The following is a 26,502-nucleotide window of genomic DNA, read 5'->3' on the forward strand; positions in this document are numbered from 1 at the left end:
GCGGCAAAGTTCGAACCGCTTCATGAACCAGTCACGTGGTACAGCCGGGCAGCGAGGCTTCGGACGTCATTATTTTCAGCTCCTCCCATAAATGAAGCAAGCCTCGATACGCGCTTCGCGGAAACGCCCCCTCCATTACTCGACACACGCTCCGAAGCCTCGATACAGAACGTCCCATCACTACTGCACACCCTTGTGTCCTGGATCGTAGCCGAGATCAGCGTGAACCACGTGGGTCTCTGCTCCCTGATCTGTTTCTTAAGACTTCCAGCTTCATCACGGAGTTTCTCTCGGTTTGTGGGCTCATATAAAGGTAAGCACCGAGCCAACTTTAATGTGGGTTCAGTTTATGTTGTTGCTGTTAAGAATAATAGATTGCTTGGTATACACTGGAGTTAGACAGTCTGTAGAGCAGAGGCGGAGCCAGACATTTGAAACACCCGGGGCTTAGCCCTAAAGGGTAGTATGCATGTGGGATTTTTTTTATTTATTTATTTATTTATTTATTTATTTATTTTTTTTTTTTATTTTTTTTGGGGGGGGGGGGGGTAGAAATGACTGAAAGATTAATAGGCTCTGTTTTGAGTTTTGTTCAGAAAAGAATGACTTCATATAGCGAAAAATATATATCTCATATGCAGAACACCTTAAACTAGTTTTTTAATTGAGCAGCAAGGCAGAACAAAGTCGGAGTTGTATCAAGACACGAGGACTAAACCCCAATTCAACCAGACCCAGAACTGATCCGGAATTAAAACTGGACTACAACAGTTCAAAATCAGGACTATATAGGATTTAACCAAGACAGAACAAGAATCAGAACTAGATGATAGTAGCACTAAAAAATCATCATAGACCTGCACTACACTTGTTTTTTTAATTCTACCAAAGTCCACTATTTAGATTGAGAAAAGTTTATATAATTATTTAGCCTTGTTGTGCAAACAAGCCTGCATAACTTAATAAATGTAGAATTTGAAAAATAGCAAACCTAAAAAGAAACACTAGGTACGAGATACATGAGTACCTATGATACGGTGATAGTTTTGGTAAACAACCATTTGACTAACATGTGTGTCTCACCTGCTCTTGTTCATCTCTGTTCTGTCCTCATTCTCCTCTCTGTTCCTCTCTCTCTCTCTTTGTGCTGACAATCATCAAATATACAGTTGAAACCAGATATTTACAAACTCTTCAGATCAAAACAAACACTTTTTTAATTGTAACATCAAATCAGACTAAATGTTTATTTTTTTAGATTGATAAATAAAAAAACATATTTGTTAACTTTAAGAGGAAAGAGAGAAATTGTCTGTATTTCTTAATTGCAAATGGCACCAAATTGTATTCAAAATTGAGCCACACTTATGGAGCTCCACAGTTCTTTTTCTGGTTTGGTTGACATCTGTTGATTTTACCCATTTCCACCAATTTACTCACATGGACTCTACTAACCTATCAGAAGCTTCTTCAGCTCAGAATGGAATCGTCTGGAGTTTTCTTATTAATTAACAATAAACTTAGTGTATATGTACTCCTAAATTTGATCAAAGTGATAAAAAAATAGACAGCTGTCTCTCTTTATTCTGACATTTAACTAATTCAAAATATATTTCAATATTTATCTAAAACAAAAGTTTAATCTAAATTGATGTTGTACAGTAAAAATGTTTTATGTTTTCTCCCTAAAGTGTATGTAAATATCTGGTTACAAATGTGAATATCCTGCTGTGTACTGAAATCCCTCTTGTTTTGCATAGAAATATACTGAACAACATACAAAACATAACATATAAAATAACAAATAACACAGAGGGAGCAATCAGGGAATGGGTAACAGGAGGGAAACACAGCTGGGACAAATCAGAACTGACGAGACCAAAGAAGCGTAAACTGAACACACTGAGAAAAGACAGAGACCTTCAAAGTAAAACAGGAAACACATAACACAGACACAGGCTCATAAGCAGGCACTACAAAGGGAACAGAGACGTGGGAACAGGGCACACACAAACACTGACTGAACACGGGGATATAGGAACTTAAGATACACATAGACACGAACTAGACAAGGGGATGCAGGTGATAGGGGAGACAGAGCAACTAAAGAAGACAGAGACATAAGCCATAAGACAGAACTCAAAGAAACCAAAAACTAGAAAGTATAAATAATATCATAAACTCCAAAAACCCTGGGTCGACGACCCAGGCATCCTAACAGTACCCCCCCCCCCCCCCCCCCCCCCCCCCCTTAAGGGCTGGCTTCCAGACAGCCCAAACCAAAACATCAAAAACAAAAAAAAAACAACCCAACCAGGGTGGGCGGCGGGGGAAACAGGACGGAGGGCTCGAAACAAACCAAACAAGGAGCCAGAAACAACAAAACAAAACAAAAAAGTGCAAACAGAAGAAAACACAGAAACAAAGTCCAAAACAACAGTATAAATAATATCATAAACTCCAAAAACCCTGGGTCGACGACCCAGGCATCCTAACAAGTAAAGCTGTGGGTTGTGGGAATGAACCATAATGTTTTATCTAGGGGTCTAGATTTATGCCTGTAGTGCACTGCCATGTAAATAATTTGCATTTACTGAATATATACTGACTGAGTCCCACTGTTCAAAAGTTGAATAAAGAAACAAACTAATTTTTGCCTCTTTTTTTTAATTTTATTGAAACCACCTTATAGAACATCACATCAGTTACAATGTAGAATCCATGTCATTTATCAGAATCAGAATCAGAATACTTTATTCATCCCGAGGGAAATTAGGGGTTACAGCAGGCAGCACGCTAATGGCGCATGCGCACTCACAAAGGAACCTTCTGACCAACTTTACACAAACATCACATTGGGCAGACATGTCAGAAGGTAGGCTGATAGGAAAAAACAACGAAAATACACTACATGAGGTAAGAGGAGGAGAAAAAAAACTCCACTCAGACTGAGCTCCTAGTGGGAGAACAGTTTGAGAACAGAAAAAACACCTCAGCACAAAAGCACATGACTATCAATACACCATAGAAACACGAGACAAGCAACAGGGGCGGGTAAAGGGTAAGAGAGAGCCGGTGTAGACAGCGCATCCGGTCCTGCAGCATCTGTGCTGGTCCAGTTGACTGCTATCTTCCCCGGTAGGGCACAAGCATCGAAGGCGTTGGAAAGGGAGGGGGGATGAGTGAGTGCTTATCAGTGTAAGTGTGTGTGTGTGCGTGTCCATAGTTTAGCTGAGACAGTGTCCTTCGGCCTATCAGGCTAAGTAAATAGTCTTCCAGCCAATCCAGGTGTCCTTGCATGGGATGGGAAGAATAGCCGTAACACAGTCGTTATCAGGGAGTGATTGTTCGGCTCCAGCCTCTGGCCTGCAGCTGGTGCCGTTATGGGGGTCCGCAATCTCAATGTTGATTTTGTAAATTTCCATGCGAGCAGCCCAGGAGAATTTTTGGCTGCCCTAACACTCCGACACTGGCCTCTCGATCTCCCGTTGGAGAGCCACGATCCTCCCCATGATGATATCAAACTTCTGTTCCATGGTGTTGCCATTCTTTTGATTCTGAGACCTCAAAGCTGCAGTGATCTGTTCCGTGATGTCGTCCAACTGTCGCTCAAGGGTCTCATTTTGAGCAGGCCTCTCTCTGATGTTTCCCCCCATACGCTTGAGCCTTCACAGCAGCTGTAAGCATCTCCAAGGTGTTGACCATATTACGTTCGTTGTGAGAGGTCGCGCCTCATCTCATCTCTTCAATTCCAGCGGGCAGCCTTAGGGGGGTTTGAACAGCCGGTTCCGCTCTCTTATTTCTCCGATAAACCAGGGCCAAGCCAACTCCGATCAGCACGAACCCTGTTATCATGGTTCCGAATAGATAGATATCTTCAGCGTCCTCGATCGACAGTCCCGCCAGACACATGACTCTCCAGTTCTGCCACCCGTCCATCGTGTATCCGGCAGGGAAAGTCCCTCCAGGGCACTCGGGCTCTCCCGAGCCCAGACTTCTCGTTGAGAAAAGGGTGTCAATAGCATTCAGAGACCAGTTAATCAAATCCATAATTCTCTTTTAGGTTTTAGAGAATGACCGTGTGAGTCTATTCCAGGGAAAGTAATGCACACGAAACAGACAAGGACATAGAGGCTAAGCAGGGAAGATAAGGGTGAGGAGGAGAGGAGAAAAGTGCGACCGCCTTCGCTGAGAGCCAAAGAAGAAAAATGATTTTATAGTTTACAAATGACAAAATGTTTACACAAAATCACGAGTGTTTACATGATATCACTCACTACTAACATTACTTTATTTACTGTATCTTTTGAAAAAATACAGCAATTTTAACAGCACAAGACTTAAGAGTATTTAACAGGAGCAGGTTTCATTTTTCCCTGGTTTTATTATCACACTGTTCACCAAAACGCAGCAAACCTTCACCATCTTATCCAGAAGGGTCACCTCTTCACCCTCACAAGGAAGAAGTAATCTGATTGGCATGGTGGTATGTTTGAAGCAGGTCCCTTGTGTAGCACTGGAACCCAGTCACGATGTGATTCATCCATTTAATAGGCTGGTTTGCTGCAATAATGCCAAATAATTAGCAACTCTATAAATAGAAGGTAGTTCTGCAAAATCACTCAGTAGAATGTTTGTTGTCATTTGCTATGAGCTCAGAGCGCATAGAAAATAAAACTAATAGGCTATAAAGATTGATATGAACATATTTAGAACTTACCGGAATGAAAATGTCTGGAGCACCAACAGATATTTGGAGATGGAATAGAACTGCACGTCAGCTCGTCTCACAGCTGCTCTCCAGGCTAGACGCCTTTGTTTGGTAACATCGATACACGAGCTGCCTCGTGTTGCTTCCAGGTTGGGAAAGAATGAAAAGATAAACCATTTTCAAGCTTATTTTCTTGCTGGTCGTGCGATCGAACATTGCAGCCGACCACACAGCAAATACGAACCATGGCTGTTGTCTGTGCCTTCGCTCCCTTTTCACTTGCGCTAGACCCCCAAAATGGCGGATCGGGCCAAAATCCTTTCCACGCCCACCCCCGTGACATCACGCTCCAAAGCCCTATTCCATTACAGAATACAGAATACATGCCCCAAAATGTATTCTGTAACGTATTCCGTTACGTTACTCAATGACATTAACGTATTCTGAATACTTTGGATTACTTAATATATTATCATGCTTTTTACAACAACGTGAATGTACTATTGCTGGGTGATTCATTACTATTACTGAAGGTCCGCGACTCCGAACTGTAGTAAAGGGACCTCTGACTAATACGGCGGGGTCCCTGTCGGCTCGTAGCCGAAAAATAGCTTTACTTTGTTGTGTGGGTCAACTTTTCTTGCGAGAGACAGAGAGAGGCGTTGAAAGACTGCTCCAACAGAACTTATTGTTTTCGGAGGAAAACACGAACACGGTGTACAGTCGAGTCTTAATAGCTTACTTACAACTGGGCTCGTCAGGCACTCTTCTTGGCTGAAGTGGTTATTATTATATTTACATGCTTCCAGCTCCCATTTTTCCTCGATGACAGCTCGTACTTTTCCACTCCCCCTTTTCTCCCTCCTCGCGCTCACAGACCCATAATGTGTATGGCAGTCCATTCTCCCTGCAACACGGACTACACTGCCCATGATGCTACATTCTTTAGAGCTATGCTTGTAGCATTCTGCCTGTTAGCTTAGCACAACAACAACAACAACGAAAAGGCGCTCTCTCACCCAGGAAACACACAGTCGCAGAGAGCAAGAGAGCGTCGCCCTGTAACCATGGCAACCGTAACGCTGCCGCCTGGAACAACAGAACGTAGCTGTCAAACAAAACCCAAACAGTCCTGACCCGCGACAAAATGAAACAGGAAAGTACCGCAGTGTAATCCATTTATTTCAACAAAGTAACTGTATTCTGAATACCACCTTTATAAACGGTAACTGTAACGGAATACAGTTACTCATATTTTGTATTTTAAATACGTAACGGCGGTACATGTATTCCGTTACTCCCCAACACTAAAGGAAGAGGAGCTCGTGAACTGGAACCACCACAGCAAAAGAGAGTGACGCCATATGTGCAGAAGAATGCAGTGACATATGATGTTCCTTCTTCCTGATATTGCTGTCATTCGGAACCGCTACGTTGATCACTACGGCCGTCTTCTTCTGTTTGTCTACCACCACTATGTCCGGTTGGTTAGCCACCACCATTTTGTCCGTCTGTATCTGGAAGTCCCACAGGATCTTAGCTCGGTCATTCTCCACCACCCTTGGGGGTATCTCCCATTTTGACCTCGGGACTTCCAGGTTATACTCGGCACAGATGTTCCTGTACACTATGCCGGCCACCTGGTTATGGCGTTCCATGTATGCCTTGCCTGCTAGCATCTTGCACCCTGCTGTTATGTGCTGGATTGTCTCTGGGGCATCTTTACACAGCCTGCACCTGGGGTCTTGCCTGGTGTGATAGACCCCAGCCTCTATGGATCTGCACATATATATATATATATATATATATGCTCCCAGGCCTCTGGTAGAGGACCCAAGCTTGAAGGATAAACCGCCCGCAGGGGCGTGCTGGGTGTTATTATTTATATATGTATATATATATATAGACATATATATGTATATGTATATGTATATAGACATGTATATATGTATATGTACATGACAGCATTGCTGTCCAGCATTGTGTTTATCAAAACTCTTTTTACAAATCCTGCTGCGTGTGTGTCCCCCAGGTGATTAACAGGAGGAGAAGAGTCTGGTGGTGCAACGGAGGAACAATTTCATCCATTTGGACTCAGCTCAGCCACTACAGAGGAAACAATCAATGACTTCAACACAAAAGGTGAGAAAAATATCACAGTTACAATTAGGGATGCACCGATACCGTTGCTGGTATCGGGTATTGGGGCCGATACTGTAAAATGTGTGTGTACTCATATTCGTAAAAGTTAAGCGATACCATGAACCGATAATAATGTAGCCCGGATGGGAATTTGGGAGTAGATACTCATAATTCCTATGGACTTAAACGCCACGGTAACATAAGGTGTTCACAGTTGATGTTTTGTGATGTAACTGTACCCAGAATGTACTTTGCCCTGTAATATGTCACAAGGTAAATACAGGTAATTAGAGCAATCAAACTGTTATGTTAATCATAAAGTATTATTTTATGGTATGTAACTCTGAATGGAGTTTAAATATTGTTCAGAGTTCTAATTTCTTGTAACAGAAGTTACAAGAAAATACAAAGATCATATTTTATAAGCACACATTGAAACAACAATATCATCAGTTGAACTTGAAATTTCTTATGCGTAAAAGATTTTCTCTGCTGATCAATATTTCTTCAATAATGTCATTTTCATTACAACTCTCATTGTAGCACATCATTGTAATGTGATACTGCCACCAGAAGGTGGTGGAAACACACCAACAATGTGTTTGTTGACATGTTTGATTCCACCAATGAAGGGAGTTTCAGTTTGTTCCACGACTGCATTTCACTCACTGCCTCTGTTTGTATCTCTGTCACTGCAGGACCAACATGGAGCGAGAAGTCAGCGCTCTCAGGAGGCCGACAAACCTCACAGAAGAAAGGGAGAGAAAAGCTACAGCTGTGATGAGTGTGGAAAGTCTTTTACCCGGGCTGGACACTTAAAAACACACCAACTCATCCACAGTGGAGTTAAACCTCACAGCTGTGACTTGTGTGGAAAGTCTTTTACCCGGGCTGGACACTTAAAAAGACACCAACTCATCCACAGTGGAGTTAAACCTCACAGCTGTGACTTGTGTGGAAAGTCTTTTACCCAGGCTGGATATTTAAAAACACACCAACTCATCCACACTGGAGTTAAACCTTACAGCTGTGACTTGTGTGGAAAGTCTTTTACCCAGGCTGGACACTTAAAAAAACACCAACTCATCCACAGTGGAGTTAAACCTCACAGCTGTGACTTGTGTGGAAAGTCTTTTATCCTGGCTGGAAGCCTAAAAACACACCAACTCATCCACAGTGGAGTTAAACCTTACAGCTGTGACTTGTGTGGAAAGTCTTTTATCCTGGCTGGAAGCCTAAAAACACACCAACTCATCCACAGTGGAGTTAAACCTTACAGCTGTGACTTGTGTGGAAAGTCTTTTACCCTGGCTGGAAGCCTAAAAACACACCAACTCATCCACAGTGGAGTTAAACCTTACAGCTGTGAGTTGTGTGGAAAGTCTTTTACCCTGGCTGGACACCTAAAAACACACCAACTCATCCACAGTGGAGTTAAACCTTACAGCTGTGAGTTGTGTGGAAAGTCTTTTGCCTGGGCTGGAGACTTAAAAAGACATCAACTCATCCACAGTGGATTTAAACCTTACAGCTGTGACTTGTGTGGAAAGTCTTTTACCCTGGCTGGAAGCCTAAAAACACACCAACTCATCCACAGTGGAGTTAAACCTTACAGCTGCGACTTGTGTGGAAAGTCTTTTACCGAAGCTGGAAGCTTGAAAAAACACCAACTCATCCACAGTGGAGTTAAACCTTACAGCTGTGACTTGTGTGGAAAGTCTTTTACCGAGGCTGGAGACTTGAAAAAACACCAACTCATCCACAGTGGAGTTAAACCTTACAGCTGTGACTTCTGTGGAAAGTCTTTTACCCTGGCTGGGAACTTGAAAAAACACCAACTCATCCACAGTGGAGTTAAACCTTACAGCTGTGACTTGTGTGGAAAGTCTTTTACCCAGGCTGGACACTTGAAAAAACACCAACTCATCCACAGTGGAGTTAAACCTTACAGCTGTGACTTGTGTGGAAAGTCTTTTACCCTGGCTGGAAGCTTGAAAAAACACCAACTCATCCACAGTGGATTTAAACCTTACAGCTGTGACTTGTGTGGAAAGTCTTTTACCCAGGCTGGACACTTGAAAAAACACCAACTCATCCACAGTGGATTTAAACCTTACAGTTGTGACTTGTGTGGAAAGTCTTTTACCGAGGCTGGACACTTGAAAAAACACCAACTCATCCACAGTGGAGTTAAACCTTACAGCTGTGACTTGTGTGGAAAGTCTTTTACCCAGGCTGGACACTTGAAAAAACACCAACTCATCCACAGTGGAGTTAAACCTTACAGCTGTGACTTGTGTGGAAAGTCTTTTACCCAGGCTGGACACTTGAAAAAACACCAACTCATCCACAGTGGATTTAAACCTTACAGCTGTGACTTGTGTGGTAAGTCTTTTACCCAGGCTGGAACCTTAAAAAAACACCAACTCATCCACAGTGGACTTAAAGCACACAACTGTGAGTTGTGTGGTAAGGCTTTTGCTCTAAATAGCGACTTACACAGGCATCTAGTTACCCACTCTGGAATTAAGGCGTAGAGCTGCGACTTGTGTGGAAAAAGTTTCAGTGACAAACGGTACCGAAATATTCACCTACGGATTCAGACTGGAATTGATGTTTCCTGCTGTGATCAGTGTGGGAAACTGTTTACAACAGATGCACAGTTACAACAACACACTGAGGAGAGACCTTATAAATGTGACCTGTGTGAGAAGACTTTTAAAGCTCCAAATCAGCTGAAAAAACACCAACAGATCCACTCCAGAAAGTAACTCTAGAAGTGCAGTTACTGTGAGGATGTATTGATTTTTTATCTTGTAATTTTAACCTGATTGTTTGGAAAAAGTCTGATCAGTAAACTTATGGAGTTATACTGAATGAACTGTTTGGAAAAATGAAGAAGTAACCTGAGTTTTATAGTGTAAACAGTAAAATGTAATTGGACGTTGGCAGAGATGCTTTTTATTTCAGGCGACGTTCAGGATAAAAACGTTGAAGGAATTCTCTGATTTACAATGTCTTTGTTTAGGAGTGGAGCGAAGCACACTGATCCATTTCTCAACCCTGTCGTCACTGTGGTGGTGGGAAAGCGTTTCTCTTTAACCTTTGTGGAAAAACCTCCAATCACGAACGGGACCTAAAACCACATCAACGTAGACACACTGGAGACAAAATGAACTACTGCAAAGAATGTGGGAGAGGCTTCCACACACCAAGTACATTAAAAATATGTCTGTGAAGGTTCTCAGTCATCCAGGTCATCGTAGTCAAAGGAGCTTGCAAAGAAAAGCGCCTGGACTTCTTTAAGTTGCTTGAAGACGTTTCACCTCTTATCCGAGAAGCTTCTTCAGTTCTAAGGTCAAATGGTGGAGAGTCCCAGATAAAAACCTAGTGGGAGTAACCCCCCACAGAGGGACAAAAGGACCCCCTGATGATCCTCTAATCGCCTGAGCCAAGGTGTGAAATTGGGTGTGGGACCCAATCAGCCAGAGTTTCGGGTGTGTTCATTGTGAAACCTGGCCCCACCTTGTCATGCGAATTCCTGAGGTCAGATGGCCCAGGATGTGAGTGGGCGTTAAGGCGTCTGGGAAGGGATCTCAAAACTGGATTATAGATGGCAGAGAGTTGGTGTCGTAAACCCCCGACTCTATTCAAAGATGGTCGCTCACAGTGGACATAGATGGCTTCTTTCACTCCTCTTTCAAACCATCTGTCCTCTCTGTCCAAAATGTGAACATTGGCATCCTCGAAAGAGTGTCCTTTATCCTTAAGATGCAGATGGACTGCTGAGTCTTGTCCTGCTACACAGGACAAGACTAACAAGACCACAAGACTAACAATGAACACACCCGAAACTCTGGCTGATTGGGTCCCACACCCAATTTCACACCTTGGCTCAGGTGATTAGAGGATCATCAGGGGGTCCGTTTGTCCCTCTGTGGGGGTCACTCCCACTAGGTTTTTATCTGGGACTCTCCACCATTTGACCTTAGAACTGAAGAAGCTTCTCGGATGAGAGGTGAAACGTCTTCAAGCAACTTAAAGAAGTCCTGACGCTTTTCTTTGCAAGCTCCTTTGACTACATTAAAAATACATGACCTCTTCAAAAAGCACATCTGTGACCAGTGTGGGTCATCCTTCACCACTGCAGGAGGGACACCATACAAGTGCAGACACTGTGACAAAAGCTTCTCACAATCAGGTCATCGTAACAAACATGAACGTACACACATGGAAGTGAACTTCAGCTGTGACCAGTGTGACAAGAGCTTCAGGAATCTCAGTGCATACTCCGAACACAAACGATCCCACGCTGTAAATAAACTGTTTCACTGTTACCAATGTGCAAAAACCTTCACTTCATTATCTGCTCTGTGCAAACATCAGCCTGATCATGCAGGACTGAAATCACTGGATCACAATGAATCTGAAGAGAGGGAAAGATCCTCTTCTGGTTTCAGGGTCAGACTTAAAAACCTTGAGATCAGGCTCCACAGAGTTCAGATGGAATCTCCTGTAAAGAGTGTCAGCTGATGCCACACTTGGATCTGATGAGGTAGCTCTGATTTCTGGAGCTGCAGTGAATAATTCTGAATGTTACATTTAGGAAGCTGCATGTATAGATATGCATAGATATGCATATCAAGTTTTTTTTTCCTTTGGGGGATTTTAATTCTCTAAAATTATCTCTGTTACATTTTAATCTTTGTTCCCTTAGGACACAGTAGTGTTTAGTAGTTGTACTTGTTACTGTATTATTAAAGTTATAGGAATGTCTTTTTTACCAAACCAATAATGTATCAGAATTGCAGATATGGATATATATTTCAATTTCTTTTATTTGAACTTTCTTAGTGTTTCCAAAATTAACTTAATGTGGGGTAATGTATTCATTTAATGTGTTACCTCTGTTAAATTTCAATCCTTCATTCATATTTAACCTTTTGCTGTTGTAAAATCTTCTCTTAAATCCTTTTCTCCCAAAACTACAAATATTTTCACAGCAGTTGCTCTTAAAACCTCCAAAATGAACTAAATCTGTCCACCAGCTTTGAAACAACACCTGCTGTGACTTTATGTCCAGAAAAAAAGAAACTCAAGCTGAACTGGTTTTGGGCTGTACTTCCATGTAATGCCAGTTTGTACCAGAAGATGGAGCAGTGAGTCAGTGTAACCTTTATTCAATTAGGCAAAGAACACAATCTTATTCACAGTGGCAGCAAAGAAATGTTGAAAGTTAAAAACAGCAGCACACATCAGAACCATTTTAAAGATCACAGGTGACTACTTTTACGTAATTCAAATTCTGTTAAACCTCTATTTTTTTGCTCCTCCTTTCACTTTAGTGTATTTAGTCATTGAAGTCCACATGTTGTTTTTTAATGAATTTTGATCCACATGTTCTGCAGCTGTTTTCTTGTTGATTTGAAGTTTGTATTATGAAATCCTGATAATGTTAAAGTGTTAGTTATATTTGATGAAGTCTGTGTAGAGTTTATCTTATTATCTTATTAAACAGTTTGGTGTGAAAAATAAAGAAATGGTCTCAGAACAAGTAGTTTGACCCATTATTTCTGATTCAAACTAATTTAACTGTTTTCAGTGGTACATGTGGAGGTTTATCACAGGAGGCGACTTGGCTGTTCTCCACTCACACTGAAGAAGGATCCTGCAGCTCATTAAAAACTCTAAAATGATCTTGAAAGAACATATGTTTGATTTTTCTTAAAAACATGCTGTTGGCATGAAGCTTTGAGACAGTGTTTTTAAGAGTCATTGTGGTTAACATCTCACACATTCCAATAAAGCAGATGTTCCTGCATTGCAACAGCGGTTTGCAGTTGCAATGCAGGATTGTGCTGCTGCTCGTCTACAGGACTCTCATGGAGCACCACTTTGAAACTTTGTAACTCTCTCTGCAAAATACAATATATAAAGACCAATGCTGGGCAATTAATTATATAGTTACTTCTTCAAAAAAGTTACTGAGTATTGCAAACAACAAAGATTTTTGCAGCTGTTTACCTAAAAATGCTGCTAAGGGATTTTTTTTAAACAAACATTTCAAACTATTTACAGAACAATCAGGTGTTCTGCATCAAATCTGATGCCACACAAATTATTTGTGCCTCTCCAAAAAATAATTTCTGTCCACTATGAGATAAAGGAGAACATCAAAAGCCTGATACCTGCAGGCCTGACAACAGGAGATGTATCACTCCTGTAACATTTAGCAGCCGCCTCATTGTTCTGACACACACAACAAAACTATTGACTACACTACACACTAACTATACAAGATTTGCGCTAAACGTTGCAAATCTCTCACATCTCAAAACACTGCCGTCACTCCTAAATTTTCCTCTTCTTAACAACTTCCGTTTCTTAACAACCAAATGCCATGTTTTGATTGGTCGGCATGGTACATTTTTTGACCAATGGGAAAGGGTGGGGTGTTTTGGTTTTGTCTTTGCTCACAGGCGGAGAGTGCTTTATAACGTTTTCTTTATAAAATGACGTTTTTACCATTTCTTCCCCCAGTAAATGTAAACAACAATATTCTGGAAGAAAACCAAACACTGGATTTTTTTTTAATCACAACTCTGTTTTTTATGTGGCCTATCAACACAATTTGAAACCTGGTATAAAGTCCACTCTTTTTACGTCACTTGTTCCATCTGTCCTGCTCACATCTCCAATGGTTGTACACGTTGTCATTAACGTGGCTTCACTCCACATTAGCCACGCCACTTTGCTAGCTAAAACACCGGTTTCGGCACATAAGGACGCTGTCATAGCCTGTCAACGACGTTGATTAGCTGCGCATATACGAATTTGAATCACGTGATTGGCTGGACTATGGGATGAGGTGCCATTGTTCTAATCCCATACTGGAGCAGCCAGTCACTTACTGACTAACACTGCAAAACAGAATTGTTAACGTATTCACTTCAATTTCAATTCCGGTTAGAATTTTATTTTATGTGCAACACGGATTTTTTCTGCACAGAGACCGTGCCAGCAGTGCGCAATTGAGCACACGTGCAGTTTAGAGGGAACATTGGTGATGATTATCAGAAAGTGAACAAGGTCTCATGGTTTGATGCTTGTCCAATGCCTGAGTTGACCTGGACTGGTTAAGCACTGCTTGTCTTATTTTATGATGCTGGATTTAACCAACGCTTACTGGCAGATTCCCTTATCTGCAGAGTCCAAAGACAAAAACGGCCTTCTCCACTCTGTATGGTTCGTACCAATTCGTCACACTTCCGTTTGGCTTATTTGAAGCCTCGGCCATTTTTCAGCACCTCATGGAGCGGTACCTGCTTCCTCAAATTGCATATGCTGTTTTCTACCTGGATGATGTTGTTGTGGTACCCCTGTGAGGTACCACACAGTTAAACGGTTAAAGGAAACCTCAGAAGAACGGCAGCTAATTCCCTTTTTGCAGCATGCAGCCAACGAGGTACTGTATTTATTGATTTATCGTTGATGAGAGATTTTTTAGTTTTGTGATTATGCTTAGTTGTAGCTTCATTTAAAGGAAGAAGAGCTTGTGAATTGGAACCAACACAGGAAGAGAGATTGAAGCCATATGTGTAGAGGAATGCGGTGACATACGATACCATACCTCCTGTTTTAACAGATAAGCTGGCTCTCTCTCTCTCTCTCTCTCTCTCTCTCTCTCTCTCTCTCTCTCTCTCTCTCTCCTTTTATGGGAATGTCTGAATTTCTATACATACAAAGTTACCTCCTTTTTCAGCAGATAAGCGAAAGGTTTTCTCCTTCTAAGGAAAAATTATCAGTTCCATACATGCCACTCCTACTGCTGTGGAAACTTGCTTTAAGTATACATGTAAATAAAGGATGTTCTGAATGCCCTGGGCGGTTTTTCTGTGTCACATCGGTTGAGCAGTGACCGCCCATGCGCATGTAAAAAATAGATATCTGAGTTGTAGGTTTCTTTGCCTTCCAACAACTTTCTCCTCACAATCGTGTTTGTTGTACAGTGTTATCTTTAGTGCTGTGTCTTACGCCGAGTTTTATTTTGTTAATGCTGTATAGTTTTCACGGTAGCTTTGGAGAGCAGTCTTCAAATAAACCAGTGACAGAAAACCACTTGCGTCTGCCTGTGCTTCGAGGGAATTATACTCATGTAGCTATGATGATGTTTGCTAGTTCACCTTACATGCATTAATGTAATAACATGGATAGCGTACTCAACGTGAATTACACATGAACAACATTAAGCTACTCACGCAGAGAAGAACGGCTGCTGCTGCCATCTTCGTCCGTCATCATTTCTGCTACACTGGCAGGGCTAGGGGCCAGGACTCTACTCTTCGTGTTTTGGGGGGATGTTGCTAATTCCGGGTCCGATAACAGGCACCACACCTGCAGTAGATGTACACGGTGTGAGGTCTCAGCAAGCTATCAAATACGGCGCATTTCTCGGCTTTTAAAAAAACGCTATGCGTCACCAGGCGTTTCATCAGATTTGAGGTGTTACCTCCTTTGACAGTATTGCAGTATCTGATTAAAGCACTTGTAGCAGGCTGCTGAGTTTGCATCTTTTGCTGTGAAGTACAGCCAGACTTTTGACCGCTTCGCCTTGGGCATTTTTAATCTGTAGCTCTGATCTAAAAGAAGGTACGTACCTGGACCCGCCTACTATCCTCGGAAACGTAAAATGATTGGCTAGAATCTAAAGTGTATCACAGCTCAGGAAAAAAAAAGCACTGAAATAAAGCATCGAAATGTGCGCTGCTTTTCTGTCTGGTTACTACCGTTTATGTCAGAACCGGTGACGGTTTTGCTGTTTTTAATGGAGACCAGGGGTTCCATTATCTGGTTGGTATTGTTAGTGATTAATTGTTGGATTGGGAATTTAAAATAGTGTAATAAAGAAAAAACACTTTAGTTCTTATGGAGTCTTTTATTGGGTTTATGTGACATACAACTAAAATGACAGCTTGTAAAGGTGAAGAGACAGTGGGACTGGCCATCCTACCTGTGTCAGAGAAGAGCCAAGGTTAAAGCTGTTTACAGTTAATCATTTGTGAGTAACCTAAATAAGGTACTCACCTGTCCTGGTTGCTTCTTGCAGGATGTGGAGCATAAGAGTGAAAGCAGCTTAATCACCTGTTTAAGGGCTCTTGGAGTAGACCAGTGTGCCAGGTTAGGGAGTATGGATAAAGAGGGTTTTAATTTATATAGTAATGGGTGAAGCTCATGTTATTGGTTTGTTTATAGTACGTGTTGGAAATATGTATATGTTTGTGATGTGCTTTAATGTAATTGCATGTTTGTGTGTGTGGAGGGTTATGTTTTCATTTTGATTAGTTAACCCCCATACTTGGGCTATTCCGGAAGAGTATAAAAAGTGGTAAATGGCCTGCATTTGTATAGCGCTTTTCTAGTCCATAGGACCCCAAAGCGCTTTACACTACATTCAGTCATTCACCCATTCACACACACATTCACACACTGGCGATGGCAAGCTACATTGTAGCCACAGCTGCCCTGGGGCGCACTGACAGAGGCGAGGCTGCCAGACACAGGTGCCACCGGGCCCTCTGACCACCACCAGTAGGCAAACATGGGGTTAGTATCTTGCCCAAGGATATTTGGCATGCAGCCTGGGATCGAACCACCAACCTTCTGATTACTGGCTGACCTGCTCTGCCACCTGAGCTACAGCCACCCCAAAAGGAAGCCATTTTGTTTAGTTATAGTTAGTGTTCTTGTGCTCCTATCATGTTCCTTCATTAATAAAGTGCCAATCCATGGATGTCTTTTACTCCAGTCTTGCGTCATATTATTGGACAGAACCTATGACCGCTGGCCAAAACTGACACTGTTATTGAACTGTTTAGCCAGTAAGACACTGTAGAAGACAATGTGATGTGTTTATTGATATGAGTAAGGAAAGTAACTGTTATGAAAGAAGATGTTAATTAGAGAAAATGAACCAGTAAAGAGAGTATATTTCACTGAGGATGTGAAATAAGTAAATGTAATTGATGTGAATGAGGAACCTGCTGAATTATATATTGAAAGCTCATGGTAGTGTTTATATAGCATTTGTTTGTGTGAAATAAATCAGACTCAGACACAATCTGGAGGAATACAGAGACACATGCTGTCTTCCTTACTCTGCTCTTCACCTGCTTTTACAGGTAACATATTTGTCATCATGGTCTTCATCCTTGGGACCCGTAACAAATCTTGGGGGCTCGTCCAGGATTGTTGACACCTTGCAGTTGAGACTGATCCAAAAATGACATCTGGGACCAGGACGGGAGCTGATGCGAGCTGAAAGTTGGAGCCGAGACTGATCCATGGTTGCTAAGACGGTGGGTCCAGCGGGCCTGGGTCAGCAAGAGGTCGACGCAGAGAAGGCTTCCCTGATGCAGAGATAGTTCGTGGAGTGCTCAGGATATTAAGGCCTGGAACTTTTAAAGATATGTTAATCAATAAAGACGATTTGACTGTACTTGAACTGAAGGGGTTTCTCCATGCCCACCTGAGAGAGAAAAATAGTACAGAACTCTTTCAAGAATTAATGTGTGCCAGAAAAGATGAAAGTGAGATACCACAGCAGTTTCTCTACCGGGTGACAGGGTTGAAGCAGTGGGTCCTCTTCATATGGGACCCAACCTAACCTTAACAGTAGCAAACCAAGTCTCCCCTCGCCAGTCACATCAGAAGTAGTTAACCAGCAGCAGGGTGAGGCACTCGCTACATCTGGTGTTATGGCACCCCACACTAAACGTGGGGCAGTTGCTAAGCTAATCAGTAAGAAAGCTCTCATACATTGCAATTTGAATGGCTTAGTAGTGAAAGCAGTACTTGACACATGAGCTCAAGTTTGCATCATAAGTAAACATTGGAAAGACTGATACTTGCCTGACTTAGTCATGCAACCTCTATCTGAAATCATCAAGGAAATTGATGAGTTGAAAGTTTGCGCAGTCAACGGGGAAACCATATCATTTGATGGCTGGGTACCCATCATGATCAACTTACCGGGGAGTGAAGACCCAAGCCTCTCCGTCAGTATTCCGGTCCTCGTCAGTACCTTGCCTGTGGACAAACCATTGATCGGTTTCAATGTCTTGGAACAGATCATTGAGGAGCAACTAGAGCAGTTGATACCTACTCTTGTTACCTTGCTGTGTAATGCCATCTGTCTTCCCCCTGAGAATGGTGAGGTGGTCTGAAGCTTCATTCAGACAGTAGAGCCAAACATTACACAAGGGTACTTGAGAACAGTTGAAAGGGATGTGATTATCCCTCCTGAACAGGTCACCTGGTTAAAGTGCCCCGTTCCATCAACCATGAATCCACTTGATTGTTTAGTGCTGTTTGAGGATGATTTGGGCAACCAGGCCCTAAAGCGGTTCTATGTCTTGACGGGGTTAGTTGAAATACAGAATCCAGCTAACCCATACATCACCATTGCTCTAAGTCAGGGTGCCCAATCCCGGTCCTCGAGAGCTACCGCCCTGCAGCTTTTAGATGCATCCTTGTTCCCACACACCTGAATCAAATGAATGGCTTGTTATCAGGCCTTTGCCAAACATGATGGCATGCTGAAGAGATCAAACCATTTGATTCAGGTGTGTGGGAACAAGGATGCATCTAAAAGCTGCAGGACGGTAGCTCTCGAGGACCGGGATTGGGCACCCCTGCTCTAAGTAATGACACCAAACATGATATGACCTTGACAAGCAAGATGGCCCTGGGCACCTTACAGCCAGTTGAACGTATTGTGGAGGTTGAGGCCTCAAACGAGTGCCCACCTGCAATAACAGTTCGCAAGATAATGGTGGAGTCAGCCGGACCTCTCCCAATGTCGTGGTATCCGCCAGTGAATCTTGATCATTTGGAAGAGGAACAAAAAGAGATTGTCCAGAGAATGTTGTTTGATGAGTGCAGGGTCTTTGAGTGGGATGGGACCAATATTGGTTGTAATCCTGATCTGAAAATGGTGATAAACCTAAAGGATGACATACCAGTGCAGAGAGCATATACCTCCTTTGTGCGATCTTGTAGATGTGGATACAACTTCCTCCCATGGATTCCTATCGTATTCCTGTCTAAACGGCCCATCTGTGTCTCCTAAAGGATGACATACCAGTGCAGAGAGCATATACCTCCTTTGCGTGGTCTTGTAGATGGGGATACTACTTCCTCCCACAGATTCCTATTCTATTCCTGTCTAAACGGTCCATCTGTGTCTCTGTTCCTGTCCGTGATGTGGCCTCCCATGATTTACGCACCGTCTGTGTGGGCCTGGATCCTTGTGTCATCGATTCACAGAGAGTTGGGGAATGTCTTTCAACTCTCTGTGAATGGTACTCATGGCCATTGATCAGTGTGCTTTGGTCAGTGGTTGTTCTAAATGGTCATGAGAATTTGTATATTAATGATCAAGGAACTGACCTCCCAGATCATTGTTACTTCAGTGGGCTGGTTTCAGTCATTATGCAAATGTACTGTTTAATAAATAAATACTGTTTAAATAAATAAACAAAACTTTCAGATCTTGGTACATCACAAAAACAGACATAAAAAAGGCCATTCATTTGGTTTACATGTAAATATTTATTTAGCCGCAGCTATTTTATTTATCTGGAGATGCCCGGGGAAGAGGTTCATCACGTTGTGGGAAAGTGGCTTTGTGGTTTCCCCTTGGGTATTACACATTTCTTAATTAATTCCACCTCCTCCCTCCAATCAAGGCTGCTCACCGGCCCAGACAGCCGGTAAATTCACAGCCTGGTACGCCGGTCCCGTTGTCTACACCACCATTACCATCTGTTCAATTGTCTGCAGCTGCAATGACGCCGGAGGGACCTGCTCTGCCCGAGCAGGAAGTCAGCAAAACGGAGGGTCCTGCATGTCGATGTACGGCACAGCGTCCAGCATGCAGGGTACTGTCAGGGACCTGGGCTCGAGCAAACCTGGTTCCCTGTGCACTTATTGAATTGAATGAATGCTTTATTGGCCATATGCAGGTTGCCCCGCAGAGGAATAGGACCCCCCCCCCCCCCCCCCCCCCGACTTACACACACAACAAAGACATCACATGGGAATACAGTCGGAGATCGGCAGCGTTACAGAGAAAACACTGAAAAAATTACACAACAATGGGAAAAGTACAAGAGTAAAAAAAGAGACCTCTTCTCACGCTGGGCACCTATGGGAGGACAGCATGAGAACAGGAATAAAAAACTCCTCTGCACAGAGAGCACATTAATGTCCACATCACAACATTAGAGCACGTGACAAGCCACAGGGGTTGGATAGAGGGGTGGGGGGTAATCCGAAGGAACACAGCAGTCGTCCTACACAGCGCTACCATTTCAGCGTGGCACGCAGACCCGCCGTCTTCCCCCACAGGAAACAAGCATCGAAGGCGTTTGGAAAGGGAGGGGGATGAGTGCGTGCTTATCAGTGTAAGTGTATGTGTGTGCGTGTCCAGAGTCCAGCTGAGACAGTGTCCTTCGCTCTATCAGGCTAAGTAAACAGTCTGCCAGCCAACCCAGGTGGCCTTGCATGGGATGGGAAGAATAGTCATCACACAGTCGTTATCAGGGAGCTGTTTTGGTGGGCTCCAGCCTTGGGCCTGAGCAGCTGGCGCCGTGGTGTCCATATGTTGAATATTGTTGATTTCTCCTTTATGCGAGCAGCTCCGAATTTAGCACTCTGACACTGGTCTCTCGATCTCCCGTTGGAGAGCCGCGAGCCTCCCCATGATGGTATCAAACTTCTGTTCCGTGGTGTTGTCATTCTTTTGATTCTGAGACCCCACGACTGCAGCGATCCATTCTGCGATGTGATCCAACTTTCACTCAAGGGTGTCATTGTGAGCAGGCCCCTCTCTGATGTATCCCATCATATGCTCAATGGTGTTAGTTTGAGTCTTCACAGCAGCTGTAAGCATCTCCAAGGTGTTGACCATGCTGCGTTCGGTGTGAGAGGTCGCGCCTTGTCCCATCGCTTCAATTCCAGCGGTCAGTCTTGGGGGGGTTTGAACAGCTGGTTCCGCTCTCTTATTTCTCCGATAAGTCAGGGCCAAGCAAGCTGTTATCATGGTTCCGAATAGGTAGATATCTTCAGCGTCCTCGTTCGACAGTCCCGCCAGGCACAAGATCCTCCAGGTCTGCCACCCATCCATCGTGTATTCGGCAGGGAAAGTCCCTCCAGGGCACTCGGGCTCTCCCGAGCCCAGACTTCTCGTTGAGAAAAGGGTGTCAATAGCATTCAGACACCAGTTGATCAAATCCATAATTCTCTTTTAGGTTTTAGAGAACGACAGTGAGAGACTGTTCGAGGGAAAAGTAATTCACACGAGACAAGACAAGGACACAAGAGGCTAAGCAGGGAAGATAAGGGGAAGGAGGAGAGGAGAAAAAGTGCGACCACCTTCACAGAGAGCCAAGAGAAGCTGTTATATTCACTTATATGTGTGAATTCGCAGCTGGAATAGGGGTTAAAGGTATCATCAGACTTGGGAAGTTGCTGCTTTCTACAAACAGGAAGTGAAATAGCACAACCAACAACTGTAATACTTGTATTAACAACAATAATAACAAAACAAACTACTACGACAATCAGTCAGACATATCCCTCCAACAGATCCATCCATTTGGTTCCTCCTGGCTGACCTGAAGGTAAGAAACATATGTAGGGTGTCAGCTGTCAAGTAGGTGATGAGTGAAGTAAATAAGTAACTAAAACTTATTAATATAGCACTTTTTTAGACAAGAATCTATTACAAAGTGCTTAACTTATTATTAAAAATACAGCACATAGAAACAACATAATACACAATAACATCATCAAAAATATTTTTATAGTTGATCAGAAATTTACTGTAACTGTTTTGTCTGGGAGTGTTATCTACTGAAACTGAATTGTAACTGAATCTTGGCTCCATCCAAACATCCCCAATGCCTAGGTGGATTTACCAAGCTGGACATTATACCATCAGGATCACACCAAATACTCCTGTAAGGAAAGGTGCGACCAGAGCAGAAAGCAACCAGGGTGTCCATATCATTGTTGGGGACTTTAATAAGGCATGTGTGAAAATTGTACTCCCCAAATTCCACCAATATGTTACATGTCCTACCAGAGGGGTAAGGACACTGAACCATGTGAAGATATCAAGCAGGCCTACAGACTGACACCCCTCCATGACCTAGGACAATCTGACAGAATCTCTCTGCTCCTTCCCTGCCTACATCTCCCTCAGGAAAAAAAAAGCCCCTCCAAGCACCCTGGTCATGGCTACAGACCTATAGCCGTCACAGGAAAAGATACGTGAGGATGGTCTTCGTGGACTACATCTCAGCATTCAACACCATAATCCCAGACATTTTTACCACCAAACTGGACCACCTTAAACCTGATCCTGATTTAAATATTTCCTCATCAACTGGCCCCAAACAGTCCATGAGTCCAGCAGCCACATCTCTGTCAATCTCACCTGGGCCCACAACACCAACATGCTGGTAAAGAAGGCCCAGCAGCAACTGCATTTCCTCCTTGTCCTGAGAAAGAATAACCCAGACCGGAAGCTGCTGCGAGTCTTTTACTGTGCTTCAGTGGAGAGCGTACTCTCCTACTGCCTGGGTATTAGGTACGCAGGGGCCACAACTGAGAACAGAAAGGCTGCACAGAGGGTAATTAACCCCACAAAAGAAAAACATTGGCTGCCCTCTGCCACCCATGGAGGCCATTGCCATGTCCTCCATTCTCAGGAAAACCACTGTCATCATGGGTGACCCCTTGCACCCCACCCACCACCTGTGTGACCCGTGCCCTCTGGTCGGTACCTAAGGTCAGTCACTTTCCACACCTCCAGAGTCCGAAACATCTTCTTCTGATTCGGACTCTCAACAAGTACTGTCCCTGCTGGTGACTTCTTGTGACAATTGGATAAACCTAGAATCTCAGCTCACAATGACTTGATGTCATCTTCTGTAGGCCTTCATTTTAATGTAACTAATCACATGCAAAGATAGGGTCTAGGACTATGATCACAACATTGTGTGAAAGAAAGACGGAGGGCGGAAACTGTGAAGACAGCGACTGTGGTGGTACAGGCCAGGTACACGGAGCGACACAGAGACAAGGATCTGGAATTAATTGCAGGTACATTGGGAAAAGTGATAGAAAAGATCACAAATGGATCAGGAAATTGAATTTCTAAAATGTTAATATTTGTCAGAGCAAAATCAAAAAATTCATCTAAGTGCTGCTCATATCTACCTGTAGCTGGAGGAGAGGTGACATTCACTGGCCCTGAAAGAGTGTCCTGTTTTGAGTCAGGTATCTCTGCTGCACCATCCACTGTGTTAAATAAACTATGGCCTGCTGCAAATCATATCAAAAGAACAGCAATTATCCATCCATCCATCCATTCGCTTCCGCTTATCCTTTTCAGGGTCGCGGGGAGCGCTGGAGCCTATCCCAGCTGTCATAGGGCGAAAGGCGGGGTACAACCTGGACAGGTCGCCAGCCTGTCGCAGGGCTAACACACAGGGACAGACAACCATTCACGCTCACTGGCACATTCACACCTAGTGGTAATTTGAATTATCGAATTAACCTATCCCCACAATGTGGGGACAATGTGGGGATAGGTTAGCAATTGTGGTTGTGGGGATAGAACAGCAATTATTACAAAACAAATGTCCCCTGACAAACAAAAAAGTGTTGATGAGGGGGATTTTTTTTTGTCTAGGCTTTAAACCACATGTCTGTTCTTCTGAGCACTAATATACACACAAGAAATAGACTTTTATGAAAACACTAAATCAAACACTGCTAACAGTGGGAATAAAGGAATTATTTTAGTACATTAATAATATAACTTTGTCATTAAATTGCATTAAACTGTTTATCACAGCTACTGGCATCAGATTAACATTTTTATTGCATGTGCAGCCATAATCATTGTATACACACATTTGCATGTTGTGCCTAGTGATGGGCAGATGAAGCTTCATTTGCTCTAGTAGGACATCTACTGGACGTAAAAATATTAGTTGGCATGAATTTGAAGAGTGTGGCCTTTTGCACACAGCCTGTAAATGTCAACAACAAAAGGAGTGTGTAAAACATCTATATTGTAGTGATGGCAGTATACTGTGTATATTTATACTGGCAGTATGGAAAATGATTATTTGGAAATGCTTAAAATGGAAATGATCATTTACTGTGAGGTGAGGTGTGGTTGGGGTGTGGACAGTAGTTGTGCTTTTGTAACGTTGAGGTATGGACAGCTACACACTGAGGCTTTGAGCCTCAGTCCTGCCTGTTCACATTTTATTCTGTAAAAACTAAATTTTCACTGCTTTTATAACCTTTAGTGGGGAGAACGTAGCTAGGATTTAATGATTTAACAAATCTTTTGAATCCTTTGTCCTCCACAATGCTAAATGGCTGGGAGTCCTCAATCACCATGCTAACCAGGTCTTCATCTATTTGAGATTGTTCTCCTGAGGAAAGACAATAAAGATAAAGCACAAATATAAATATCAAACACGTAAATTATAACAGCTGTATAATATTGTTATATCATTTAGTAACATTGCTGCATGCTATATTATCATGGCATTTGATGGCTCACCTGGTCTTGCTCCACAATCGGTGTTCCCCTTATTGTCATGCAAAGCTCTGTAGTGCCTAAGCATGGATGAGGTGTTGTTGTTATATCCCAGCTCCCTGGCACATAGCAAACACTTCACCTTGTACAAAAGTACAGACAGCTTAACATAAATTGTATTGCACCATCAGTATTATGAAAATACATCTTCTGTAGAAATTTACATACCTTGTTGGGAGGAATAAGATCAAAATGTTCCCACACAGGGGAGGACATCCTCCTCTTCTTAGCTGGCTCCATTCTCTCCAGACTGTCTCTCCTCACTCTCATAAACCTCCAAACGGTCTCCAAACTCTCACTAACTGCAACTCTCCATCAAACACCTACATTTTGAATGAAGTCTGAGGGGTTTATATCGCTGTCATATCTCACGGCAAAGTTCGAACCACTTCATGAACCAGTCACGTGGTACAGCCGGGCAGCGAGGCTTTGGACGTCATCATTTTCAGCCCCTCCCATAAATGAAGCAAGCCTCGATACGCGCATCACGGAAACGCCCCCTCCATTACTCGACACAAGCTTCAAAGCCTCGATACAGAACGTCACATCAGTAGTTGTGCTCATAAGAGTTGATTCTCAGTCTATTGAAGGTTTCAAGCTTTGTGAAGCGCGATGTCTTCACAATCTATTGTGTAAGGTGATTTGGAGCAATGGAAGGTTAAAACAGCATTCACGCTTACAGACAAATATGATTTAAATGTAGACCTTTGTAAGCAAAGGCCTTGAATTCATTTAGCTTCTACCTGCAGTTGAGCTTGCCTAGTAAAAAGTGACAGAAGAAGAGTGAAGAAAGTGTAAAGTCCCCAGGGGCTATTCGGAGAATGAATTTAATTACCATGTATGGAAGAAAGTACTGGAAAGAGTAACATCTCTGTCTATTTTAGCTATTTTTAAGTGATGTGTGACACACGCTAGGCACAGATACACCCACACACAGGTCGTTATCATCAGATGCACGTTTATTGTGAGTGTCCACAGAATTACAGCAGAACACCGTTTGACAGCGGTCGGTTTCCCCAGCTTCCTTTCCCTCCGCTCCTCTCCGCCTCACTATATAAAGGGAAGGAAAACCACCATCAGTCCAAACCGCCATCAGCTGTTCTTACCAGCACCGCCCCGTTGAGCCCACTGCACAACTCCTCCCCTGCAGCCGCGCGCCGGACCACACCTCCGCCACATGATGATTTACTGTAACTTACCGTATTTTCACGACCATAAGACGCACTGTGCTAAAAGGCGCAGTCTCAGTTATGTGTGCCATTACTGTATTTAACACACACATAAGGCGCACTGGATCATAGGGCGCATACAAGTACCGTATGCGTATTTAAAAAATAAAGCGGGAGCAAACCTGAGTTCGGTACCTCACTCACATTTTTATTACCAGTAATCGTCATCATCAACAACACACAAGCATACAAGTGTGCGTATTTAAAAATAAAGCAGGAGCAAAACAAAGTTTGGTACTCACATTTTTATCATCAATCAAACCCATCGAAGTCCTCATCCTCTGTGTCTGAATTGAACAGCTGCGCTAAATCTCCATCAAACATGCCAGGTTCACTTTCTTCACTGTCAGAGTCACTTTCCGTGCCGTGCGGCTCCTCGGAAATGATGCCGGCTTTTGCGAAAGCTCGAACAACAGTGCCAGCAGCCATGTTAGCACAAACATCTACAATCCATTGGCAAATTGTGGCGTAACTCGCCCGGCGCTGCCTTCCACTCTTGGTGAAACTGTGGTCTCCATCGGTCATCCATCGCTGGATGTGTTTGTCGCCGATGTGTTTGCTGCAGTAGGAGCGGAAGATGGCCAGCTTTTCCTTATAATCCGGTGGAAGTTGCTGCGCTACCGTAGTCCTGGTCCGGATGGAAAAATGGCACCGTTTCATAAAAAGTGAAAGTGAAACTGCTTTTAGCCAAATGGTGACCGTCGAAACGCTTCTCCCGCTCGTTCTTTGCTCGATGA

The 26,502-nt window shown here is 43.1% G+C and overlaps 1 long non-coding RNA gene across 1 annotated transcript in view; it reads right to left on the minus strand.

Annotated features, from left to right (window-relative positions):
• LOC309696372 overlaps window positions 1-26,502 on the minus strand; it is a 239,317-nt gene that overhangs the window by 58,338 nt on the left and 154,477 nt on the right. The gene's annotated exons all lie outside the window — the stretch shown is intronic.

This window comes from Aulonocara stuartgranti (assembly GCF_965226115.1).
Source record: "Aulonocara stuartgranti genome assembly, chromosome: 3".
Classification (NCBI taxonomy): domain Eukaryota; kingdom Metazoa; phylum Chordata; class Actinopteri; order Cichliformes; family Cichlidae; genus Aulonocara; species Aulonocara stuartgranti.